Source organism: Microtus oregoni, unplaced genomic scaffold (genome assembly GCF_018167655.1).
Source record: "Microtus oregoni isolate MIOR12 unplaced genomic scaffold, Mior012 000073F_ref0000255, whole genome shotgun sequence".
Lineage (NCBI taxonomy): Eukaryota > Metazoa > Chordata > Mammalia > Rodentia > Cricetidae > Microtus > Microtus oregoni.
The window spans coordinates 3,526,164-3,538,606 of NW_024543986.1; the positions used below are offsets into that span (position 1 = coordinate 3,526,164).

A 12,443-nucleotide genomic window follows, 5' to 3' on the forward strand; every position below is an offset into this window, starting at 1 on the left:
ACTCTTATACCTTGCCCTACTTTATTCCATCCCTTAATCCACATACGTGCTACAAATCCCAGGTACTTATCAATTCTCATCTCCCATTTCCCTATTTTCTCCAAGAATTAACACATCCAGACCCTTGACACCCTCTATCTACTCCCTCTTTTCAACACTGTCTTCCCTGATCATAACTTGCTTCCCCCACTCTCTCTACCACACTCTGTTCATATCATGTTCCCCAACACCCTTCCTTCATAGTATATCTACTCCATCACACTCCTTTGCCACATCGCCTGTCCTTTCTCATACTACCTTTCTTCTCACCATTGCTCCAATTTTAGTTACCTCAACTCATTCTCACTGACATTTCCCATTCCTACCCGTCTACTACTGCACCCTCACCATGCCCCCTACCTCTTTCTCCTGTCTCCTCCAATAATGGATTCTTCATCTTGTAGTACTTATTGTATTTGTTTCTTACAATCTCAGTACTCACTCCAGATGATATGAAACATCTGGAGGCCCAAAAATGTGAGCCTATTTCCAGTTTGTCCATCATAGAGTATGGAAGTTGCTCAAAATGGTTAACAAGCAGAGCTGCATGCTCCAAGTTAGGACATGAATACTTTTTTTTACATTTGATAGCTTATACAAATAGATCCATTCCATCCTGATAGATGGTCAGGATATGCAAACATACTTTTGCTCCTTTTTTGGTAATATGAGGTTACTTGGAAAGTGACTGTCAACAGCATACTTGGTCTGGGGTGCTTCACTGCCTAAACAACAGAGTGATAATGACTTGATACCTCAAAGTGTGAAAGTGAAGAACTGAGTTGTCCTTTGTATCATGTTAAAGAAGTCTTTTGCGACCTTCTCCCTCCTTTTGTATTGGGGTATAGATGTGTATGGAAAATTAAATGCAGGCGATTTCAGTATTGACTGGAATGCCCTCCCAGTACTGTTCTATGGCTTCTGTTTTATTATTTTCACACGAATCTTCATATTCTTGACTAATATTTCTAAATCCCCACGCTTCTACACTAGTAAGAGTTATTTTTGTCAAGTCCGGTCCTCAACAGGAACTCATGGGACTCTCCTGCTTCATGTTGCCACTCTGATTCACACACATTTTGTATGGACTCATTCAACAGCAATAAATACACATTCACCTATCAAAATGCATATATTAGAGTTTTATCTGCCTCCTCAAAAAATAACACATAAGATTCCACTTAACATTATCAAATTTTTTGTGGAGTGGAAGGGAGTGACTCAGAAGTAATGATTGGTACTGTCTTGCTGATTAATAGAGTTTGGGTCCCAGACCCCTCTCAGGTCACTCAATATCTTCTATGACTCCAGGAACAGTGTGTCTGGAACCAGTTTCTTGTCTTTGAGTGGCTCCAGCAATGATGGACACACACACACACACAAAATAAATAAATAAATAAGCAACTGAAAAGAATCCTCTGTAATTCTAGGTTACAACCCTCTTGTAGACTTCACAGGAACCATGTACATACTTCATTCACAGACATACATGGAGGAAAAAAAAACAACTACTTTGTGCCAAAAAGTAAAATTAAAAAATAAGTAAAAGAAAAAAAGATAAAAGAGAGTACAATTTACAGCCAAATAGAAATTACCTGGTTCACTCTTAATATGTACAAGGGATAGATGTTCTGTACCAACAGGTCCAATGGATCAGAAACACATTTCTGGCATTTGAGAGTATTAACACTGATGTGTTTTACTGTGGAATATTAATTTAAGGTATATTACTTTTTTGATGTTGTGAAATATTTTTTAATTATCCAAAGACAGGTCACATTTGTTTGATTAAATAAAATTAACCCACTACTCGGAGGCTGAGCCAGGAAATAGCTGATAGGAAGTGGTAGGGAGGAACCATATATCGCTAGGGTTCTTAAACTGGAGGCTGAACAGAAAGAGTGCAGGTTATTTGGAAGAGAGGCAAGCTAGGAGAGTAGGTTAGCTACTTGCTATTCAGCCTCTGTGGCTGAGTAGAATTTCACCTTGACCTTTGACTTCTGGATGCCTTCTATAAAGGGATGCAGATCTAGATAAAGTTCTCTTAACCAATGGTGGTAGAAACCTATTAGAATTCCTGCCTGGCTACAGCCAGTGCAGCAGAACCTCTAATGGTAGCTGAAGAGTGGTAATTATCAATGTCTGGCACAGTCCACTGCTTAAGGCCACGTCTGGGTCCATGGTCCTGAAGCAGCTGGGATCTGTGATGATTGATGCCCATGGCACATTATAGAAGAAGGGATCATTGGAACCATGCTGTGCTGAGCCAGGCCCACCCTTCACTGGCCATCGGATAGCTGTCCCTGCCCCTCACTGGATACTACAGCAGAGGAGCTGAACCTACCACTCTAGGGAGAGCTCACCCCAACACAGGTAAAATGCCACTCACTGCCACGGTGTGCACCTCACCTGGGCAGGACACTATAGCTGACTCTGTGGTCAGGAAGCAGGTTTGCTGACCTTAAAGGCATGAGAGCAGGAGATTTGATCCTGCCTCCTCTCATCTGTCACATGATGGCATGGGTGTGAGAGAGAATGATGCCCTCCCTCTTCACCCATTACCACCTGAGGCAGGTGAGAGAACTGGCCCTGGGTCACAAGAGTGGGAGAGCTAGCCCTAACCCACAGCAGCTGCAGTGCAACAGAAAGCAGGCTCTGCCCCCTGTCTGGGCAGCACACTAGAGCTGACCCTGTGGTCTGGGGCAATGATGAGCTAACCTTGATGGCCTGAGAGCAGGATAGATGACCCTGTCTGGCCTTGTATGCCCCCTACAGAAGTCAGCAGAGAGGGCCCTGCACTTTGCCTGTGCAATACATTAGAGCTTGCCCTGGTGGTGTGAGTGTGGGAGACCAGATCTGAGGACCTGAGAATAGGATAACTGGCCCCTCTCCTTGCTGCAGGCTGCATTGGTTGAGCTAGCAGAGGCAGTGCTAGAGAGCTCACCCAGTAGTGTTGATGAGGGAAAGAAGGTGGGCTGACCAAGCCAGCTACCAGTCCCTTCTCACCCTTCTCCACACCAAGGCCCAGAACTAGCACTGTGACTAAGTCCACATCAACATCCACCTCAACATCTATCTATGAAATTTTGGGGCATATGAAGGGGACGAACTTACAGATCCAAAACAGTAGGATCTCCATGACACAGGACAACATTGGGATATCTAGGAGGAGCACCAATGAGAGCCCATTATCAGTGATCTAGCAGAAGCCACAGGACTTTAGCCAGACCAATGAGCCATAGCAATGAACACAAGCTGAATGAACTAAAGGGTAAACTGTGTGACTCAACAGGTCACACTACAGCTTCCATGACAAAGTTCTCTCTTTTATTAATGTATATTATGTTTTGTTTTGTTTCTTCTCTCTGTTTGGTTTTTCTTCTGAATTTCGTTTTGATTGGGCTGATTTGCAAGGACAGAGGACAGATGCAAGGGGAATAAATGGGGATGGGATGCATGATTTGAAATCCACAAAGAATCAATAAAGAGCAATACACGAACAACAAAGATGATGTTAAATAATCTTTATGGACAACTGATGTGCTCATATAATTAACAGAGTAGAAACACAAACACGAATATGTGCTGAATCCTTTCACCAGGGAAGCAGAGTGCACAGCACGATTAAAAAAAAACTGTCATCAAAAATCCTGATATAGAGAAGTAAATTAGAAACACAATCCCATGCACAGTGGTTAGTTTTAAAATTTATCATACCTAGGAATAAACCTAACTGATGAGTGATGTACTTGAACAATGATAGCATTAAAACACGGAAGAAACAGAAAGAGTCGCTAGAATAGTAAAAAGCTTTCCATTCATATAGATGAACAAAATGACTATGTGACTGAACGTTATATACAGATGCAATGCAATGCCTTGCAAAATCCCAAGTCTATTTATCTCAAATGAAAACAAAGATCCAGAATACAGATGTTAGAACAAAAGTAGCCACAGCAATGCTGGAGGTGGTACAATACCTGCTCTCAGATTACACTATGGAGCTAGCAACAAAAATGAATACAACTGCAAGAATCAAGATATGCAGAGCTCTGGAATAGAAAAGAAGACTCGGAAGTAAAACTATACAGCCACAGTTACTTATGTATTTCTAAAGATGCCAAAAGACAAACATTGAAGAAAGCTGCTTCAATAAAAGTATCTGGTAAAAATTGGCTAACTAAATCTAAATGGATGATTATTCATTCTTTACTTGCTCTACTCCAAAACTAATTCGAAATAGATCAAGGATCCTAATTTATCATGGGACATACTGACATCTCTTCAACAAAACTTGAGGAAAACATTGCCTTTAATCCCAGCACTTGGGAGGCAGAGGTAGGCGGATCTCTGTTAGTTAGAGGCCGGTCTGCTCTACAAGAGCTAGTTCTAGGGCAGACGCCAAAGCTAAAGAGTAATCAAGTCTTAGAAAACAAAAAAAGCAGAAACAAAACAAATCATAAAAACAAGATATAGGTACACCATAGCCTTACTAAAACGAAACTGTGGAAACAGCTCAGAAAATAACAAGAATTCATGAGTGACATTGCATGAAATAAACACGCTTCTGCAAAGCAAAGGAAATAAGTGAAGAGGCAGACATCAGAATGGCAACAATGCTTTCCCACTATACATATGACATGTTTAATATCTACACTCTATAAAGAACTCAAAATCTAATATCCAAGTACAGGAATCACCAAATAAAAGTGGGAAATGCACTGGGCAGTTCTCACGGGAATACAAATAACCACTACATGGATTCAATATGTTAACTATATCCATTAGATAAGTGTTCACTAAAAACATACTGAAATCAGACCTTCCCCATTTAGAGAGGGGAAAAGCAAGAAAAGAAATAAGAACAAATGCTGAGGTGCATGTAGGGAAATGGAACAACTACACAATGATGTTGAGAATTTCAAGAAGACAAATATAACATGTGTTTTCTCATATTAAGTATTAGGCTTAAACCTATTCACACATATATGTAATATAATGTAGATACATATATTGCTATAAATACAATGGTTGATGCATTTTTATTATTTTTTAAGATTATAAATATATCATTTCCATTTCCCCTTTTTTTTCTCCTAACCATTCAATAAACCCCTTCTTGTTGTTTTGATAATTCATGGTCTCTTTATTTACTAGTGGCTGTTATATATACACGTGTGCTCTCCTAAATCATAAAAACAATCTCTTCATTTGGCATGATGATACTCGTGTCTGTGTGTGTGTGTGTGTGTGTGTGTGTGTGTGTAGCACTTTCCTAACCAATTTGTGACATGCTGTACTCATCTGCAAAAGAGAAAACAAACAAAAAGCTATCTTGAATGGTTGTTATGATGGTTGTATACCATGATATTTCTAAAAACTGTATAGAACCACAAAGGTACTTAAACATCCACATTTATTGCTGTTTTCTTCACAATGGCAAGGAAATAAAATGAATAATGTAAATGAAAATTAAATAAGAGAATACATTCGAATTTTAGTCCTCCACACTTCAACTCCTTCCAGATCCTCCCCATTTCCTCATCCACTGGATGGTGTAAGTTTGAAGACAGGTTCTTATATATTCTTCAAATATTTGGGGAGCATAGACTGACTTTGATTCCTTGATTCTCCTGCCACTGCCACTTGAGTGCTAGGATTACATTCAGATGCTACTACAACCCAGTTCAGGTGGTACTAGGGATTAAAGTCAAGACTTCTTGTATGCTGTGCATGCATTCTAGTGAGCCCCATCCATAGTCTGTGAATAATCATTTTGTAGTGCAGTCTAGCAGGCCTGTACAAGGCTTGAGTCACAAACTGTCATGGAGGAAGAAGACTATTCAAGCAAAGAGGCCATGGACTCGCAGATTTGGGATTATCACATTATTAGTATTATGTTCATATGCAAGATGAAGTATTTCCTGCTCAATTATGTAAAACCCTGTAATTGAGGAAAGCACTGACTATAGACATACTACTTGGGTTATTGTTATAAAGCAGGCTAACGAACCTGGTGAGTATCAGAATTCTAGGCAAGGACCTCACTACACAGTAACTCACAAAACAAGATGTAAGCAGCATCTGGCTTCATTAGGATTATAAGCATTTCTTTGAAATGTTTTGAAATTAAATACAGAAGAAAATCAACTACGTTTTTGCACTTAGTGATTGCAAGTGATAGACTGCTTCCTACTCATATAGAGGACTGTCTGTGTTCATTGTTCTCAAAAACTTCACAAGTTATAAGATATCACATATGTTACTTCTCCTTCTCCCCCAATCAAGACTTTCATCTTTGGGGAAGATTTCTGTCCTTGGCTTGGGTGGGAAATTTCCAGAAACAGAAAGACACCCCACATAATGCCTCCATGCAATGTGTTATCTAAAAGATGCATGCATACTTATCAATTTGTTTCATTTCACAAAGTTTTCATAATGGGGGTTTTGTCATCTATTACACATTACTATCTAGTGTCCTCCATTCTGTATTTAGATGTAAGGATAAAATGATAATTGAAGTCATAAAACCACAAAATTATTAGAGTTCAATAATGTGACTGAACTCATTTTTGAACACAAAAACCTTTCAGAGGGGACATCTTGCCTGACTTTATTATACTATTACTGTTTCAAAGTTTCTATGACTTCCCTTCAAAAATTATTTCACAGTTTAGAAATCATAGTTCTAAAAGGTTTTCATGGTGGTAGCATGTTATTCTTTAAGAGATGATTAATATTTTGGTTCCTGTCAAAAGTCATTCTATTGGATTAAATGTGATTACACTAGGTAATAGAACCAGGGCAAAAAAAATTGCATTTATATTGCAAGGCATTTATTTTCTTATGAGAAACCTACCTTAGCTCTTATCTAAAAATTTCATAAATCAATAAACAGATGAGTATCTGAACTTTTGTAGCAGGAGTTCATAGCCTGGGTGGCTTCAAACGACAGAAATGTGGTTTTGATAATGCTGTAAATTAGGAAGCTGAAGATCAAGGACATGACAGATAAATGTTTTAGTGAGATTTCACTTTCTTATTCAAAGAGTATTGTCTTCACATAATAGAAAATATTACAGTGTTTTTATGAACTAATTTTCTCCCAAAGGTGGTATAGGAGTTACTTCTGTTTGTGTGTTGCTTTTATAGGATAATGAATAAAAAAACTGCATTGGCCTAGTTGATAGGGTGGAACTTAGGTAGGCAGAGAAGACAGAACTGAATTCTGGGAGAATGAAAGCAGAGGGAGAGAACCACCATGGAGCCACCAGAATATCTATGCTGAATCTTTTCCAGTAAGAAACTGTCACGTGACAGTATACAGATGAATAGAAATGGGTTAAATCAAGATATAAGAGTTAGCCAATATGAGGCTAGAGCTAATGGTCCAGGCAGTGATTTAATTAATACAATTTCTGTGTGGTTATGTAGGCTTGGGAGAGAGAAGAAAAAGAGTATAGTGAGTCAAAAAGTAAAGTTCATGCTTTAAAAAAGGGTAAAGTCTTTAAAGGGACAGAGTAAAGTAATAGAGTAAAAATAAGCCTTGTAAAAATGGAAAATTCACAGTCTGAATTATGTATGTTATCGTGTTATTTTTCATTTTTTTCACTGTGAAAGGGCTAAGTATAGAAAGTTATTTCATTATATGGTCTGCTAAGATAAACCAGCATATATATTATAAAGGTATCTTGACTTCAGAATTTGGGTTTTAGGATATGTTGCTTTGGAAAAGAGGTTCTTCCAATTTTGTGGAGTACAGGTTTTTGTAGGAAGACCTATGATTTTATGAATTTCCCCCATGTCTGTTGTTTTGTCCCCCTTTTCATTTCTAATTTTGTTAGTTTGGATGTTCTCTTTCTGCCTTTTGATTAGGTTGGATAAGAGTTTGTCAGTCTTGTTGATTGTCTCAAAGAACCAGCTCTTTGTTTCATTGATTCTTTGTATGATTTCTGTGTTTCTATTTTCTTGATTTTAGCCCTCAATTTGATTAATTCCTTCTTCTACTCCTCCTGGGGGAGTCTGCTTTTTTCTATAGCATTCAAGGGTGCTGTTATGTGACTAATGTGAGCTTTCTCCGTTTTCTTTATCTGGACACTTAGTGCTATGAACTTTTCTCTTAGCACTGCTTTCATAGTGTTCCATAAATTTCTTTTTTTATTTCTTCTTTGACCCAGGGGTGGTTGAGTAGTTGACTGTTCAGTTTCCATGGGTTTGTTGTAGCATTTTGGGAGGGTTATTGTTGTTAAATTCTTGCCTTACTCCATGGATATCTGATCAGACACAGGGGTTTACTCCATTTTTTTTGTATCTGTGGATGTTTGCTTTGTTTCTAAGTATGTGATCAATTTTAGAGATGGTTCCATGAGGTGCTGAGATGAAAGTATATACTTTTGTGTTTGGGTGGAATGTTCTATAGATGTCTGCTAAATCCATTTGATTCATTACATCTGTTAGCTTGCTTATTCCCTCTGTTAAGTTTCTGTCCATTTGGCCTGTCTATTGGTGCGAGAGGAGTGTTGAAATCTCCTACTATGAGTGTGTCGGAACTCTGCTACCTTCCTCCCATAATTCACTAATCCCAAAGGCCTATGGACTGCAAGTTCATGTTTATAACGTTAATGATTCCAACCCTGGTACCAAGGTTCTGGATTTATTTATATTCTCATTGTCCTGACAAAACACCAGACCAAAGTACCTTCAGAAGACAAGGGCATATTTTGCGCAGGCTTTGGAGTGAATACAGCCCATCTTATTGGGATAGCACGGGAGTGACACTGGCTCCAGCTCTTGTGACAGGCTGTTGAGACAGCTCTTTACACTGTGCCAGTGGTGACGAGGCAGAGAATGATGATGCTCTGCTCAGATTGCTTTTTTCCTTTTGTCCTCTTTGTTCAGTCTGGGAGCCCTGCTCATTGACTAGTGCTGCTCACATTACCCTGGTATAATCTCTCATAGCTATCTCTCTAAAAATGTCCTACTCAACTGGCCCAAACCCAGTTATGGTGACAATAAAATTCAACCAGAGAAACATAATGAAGACTAATGGGGGAAAGTCTTCTGCTTTGTGTTAATTTCATTGGTTAAATAAAGAGACTGCCTTGGCCCATTAATAGGACAATAAATTAGGTAGGCAGAGTAAACTGAACAGAATCCTGGGAGAAAGAAAGCCGAGTCAGACAGTCGCCATGGGCCTCCTCTCCTAGGCAGATGCAGGTTAAGAATCTCCCTGGTAAGCCACCAGCTCGTGGTGTTACACAGATAATTAGAAATGGGTTAATCTAGATGTGAGAGTTAGCCAATAAGAGACTAAACTAATGGACCAAGCAGTGCTTAAAAGAATACAGTTTCCATGTAATTATTTCTGGTAAAGCTAGCTGAGTGGCGGGATGCAGCCCCACTGCTCCTACCTTAGGAATGAGGTAACGAGAGGAATGCAGAAGAGTTCCTAGTTGTTGGCTAGAGAAGTCCTCGATCACTGTATGTAAAGCTTAATGGGTGGGACGTGGGAACACCAAAATACCAATAGAAACGTAGACAGTGAAGTCTGTGCTCATGAGGTTCCAAGGGGGAACAAGGACTCTAATGGGATCTAGGTTGCAAATGACTGTTAAAGGCCATTTCTAACTGTTTGCTAGAATACAGTGTCCCCTTGAAGTTGACCTTGTTTTTTAAACAGATGAAGGAGATGTTTTTAAGTTTTTTTGTGAAAGGAAATCATTTGTAATCTGCCTTAGTTGATATTTTTAAAAATATTTTTCCTGAGGCGCCACTCTGTTGTAATAGGGTACGGCGGGGCTGCGTCCCACCACCCGGCTAGCTTTATTTTGAATAATTACATGGAAACTGTATTCTTTTAAACATTGCTTGGCCCATTAGTTCCAGCCTCTTATTGGCTAGCTCTTATATATTGATCTAACCCATTTTTAATATTCTATGTAACATCATGAGGTGGCTTACCAGGGAAGGTCTTAACCTGTGTCTGTGTCAGGTAGGAGAATCATGGTGATTCCTTGACTCAGCTTCTTTCTCTCAACAATCTGTTCTATCTACTCCGCCTACTTAATTTTCTGTTCTATTAGGGCCAAGCAGTTTTCTTTATTAATTAACCAATAAAACAACAGATAAAAAGATGACCCTCCTCCATCATCTCTGTCACACCTTACCGAAAGTATGTAGGACAGGGAAGCCACGCTTGTGGAGCACTTAGGGTCTTAACGCAGTTCTGACTGTTGCTCTCCAAAGTATTCTCTCTGAACCTTTGTAACAGGCAGAGAATGCACATGTGTGTGTGTCTGCTTTTCCCCTTCTGTACAGTTCACTATATTGATAATCAATAACAGTGTTGTAATTGAGTTACCTAGTAAATGGTTTTCAGAAAACTGTATTTAAATGTACATTGCTGTATCATGCTTCACTTGGCAAGGTCTGAGGGAATAGTCACAGTTTAATCAAATAAAAAAGAGCTGTGATCTCAAAGAAAAACAGAAAATTTACCTTGATACTTATATCCATTGTCAAAGGTAATGTCATTTGTTTCAGTGACTGAAGCTAAATAAGCTGTTTCCAGCAATGCCTGTGTAGCAGTTCTGAGGAAAACCAGGATTTTTATTAAGAATTCCAGGAGGCCAAGCTTTTTCTGGCACGTGGATATATCATGGAAAAACATTGTTCCTCTTTTCAGACCAAGCTTTCTAGTTACTCAGCAAGATTAATAAGACATGGGAACTTTGTTGTATGACTTCAATCCTTTTTCCATTTCCCACTTTAGGACTCTGTACTATGTTTCTCTGAATGTTCTCTCTGCATATTCGAATGAACAAGTAGGCTAAGAGAATTCCTGGAGGAAAGCCATTACAGCTGCTGCCTCCTTCCAACCCTGACATTTCTCTTTCCAGGAAGGCGTCCTCATGAATGATCCCCTGTGAATTCTCTTTTTAAATTATATATTTATTTATTAAAAATTTCCACCTCCTCCCATTACCCTCCCACTTCCCTAATGTCCCCTCCCCCTCACTCTCCAGTCATAAGAGAAGTCAGGGTGCCCTGCCTAGTGGGAAGTCCAAGGCCCTCACCCCTCCATCTAGGTCTAGGAAGGTGAGCATCCAAACAGACTACGCTCCCCACAAGCCAGTACATGGAGTAAAATCAAACCCAGTGCCATTATCATTGGCTTCTCAGTCAGCCCTCATTGTCAGCCACATTCAGAGCATCCAGTCTGATCACATGCTCGTTCAGTCCCTGTCCAGCTGGCCTTGGTAAGCTCCCATTAGATCAGCCACACCATCTCAGTGGATGGATGCACCCCTCATGGTCCTGACTTCTTGATCATGTTCTCCCTTCTTCTCTTCCTCTGCACCTTGGGAGCTCAGTCCAGTGATCCAATGTGGGTCTCTGTCTCTATCTCCATCCATCGCCAGATGAAGGTTCTATGGTGATATGCAAGATATTCATCAGTGTGGCTATGGGAGAGGCCAGTTCAGGTACCCTCTCCTCTGCTGCCCAAGGACCTAGCTGGGGACATCTCCTTGGATACCTGGGAACCCCTCTAGAGCCAACTCTCTTGCCAACCCTCAAATGGCTCCCTTAATTAAGATATTTTCTTCCCTGCTCCCATATCCACCCTTCCTCGATCTCAACCATCCCATTCCCCCAAGCTCTTCCCAATTCTCCCCTTCTCCCTTCTCTCTTCCCATCTCCAATTCCCCCCAGCCCACCCACACCCCCATGGTCCCACCTTTTACACAGCTATCTTGTCTACTTCTAATATCCAGGAGGAAAAATGTATGTGAAGGCGTAAGTCACAAATAATCCCACACCAGTTTGGAATTATGATTAATAGAATGGTTATTTATTTAAGGGGGAAAAACTTACAGATCACCATCTCAGACAACAGCCCTCTGTGCAATCAGGAAGGGAGTCTAGTCACAGGAATCAGAGCTGGAAGCTAGAGAGCCAGCGGAGGGCACTGGCAGCTTCTTTAAAGAGAAAGAGAGACCACACCCCAGTGGGCTGGTATATCATCAGCTATTGGCTGAAGGAGCAAAAGGAGCTCCCACAACACCTCCGCCTTTCGTTTAAGAGAGTTCTAAACCTACTACGAAATTACATACAAAAAGTAGAAATATCCTATTCTAACTAGCTTAAGTCTTGTATAATAAATAACTTGGCCGAGTCATGAGAGTCTTAAACCCCATCGTAGATATGAGAAGGGAAATAATGTTGCCTGAGTAATTAGGAAGTGCAATTAAACAACTTCCAAAACATGGAGCAAATCCCAGAGACAACTAGCTACTGGGCAATCACCCAATGTCACGTCTGCATCGTTGAAGTAACCAACTTTTGCTAAGGCCTAACATAACTGACATACCATTTTCAAAGGCAAGAAACTTTTCAAAACTATC

General features: G+C 39.9%; 1 protein-coding gene across 1 annotated transcript in view; it reads left to right on the forward strand.

Annotated features, from left to right (window-relative positions):
* Positions 1–12,443, forward strand: part of LOC121441120 — a 165,307-nt gene that overhangs the window by 12,913 nt on the left and 139,951 nt on the right. The gene's annotated exons all lie outside the window — the stretch shown is intronic.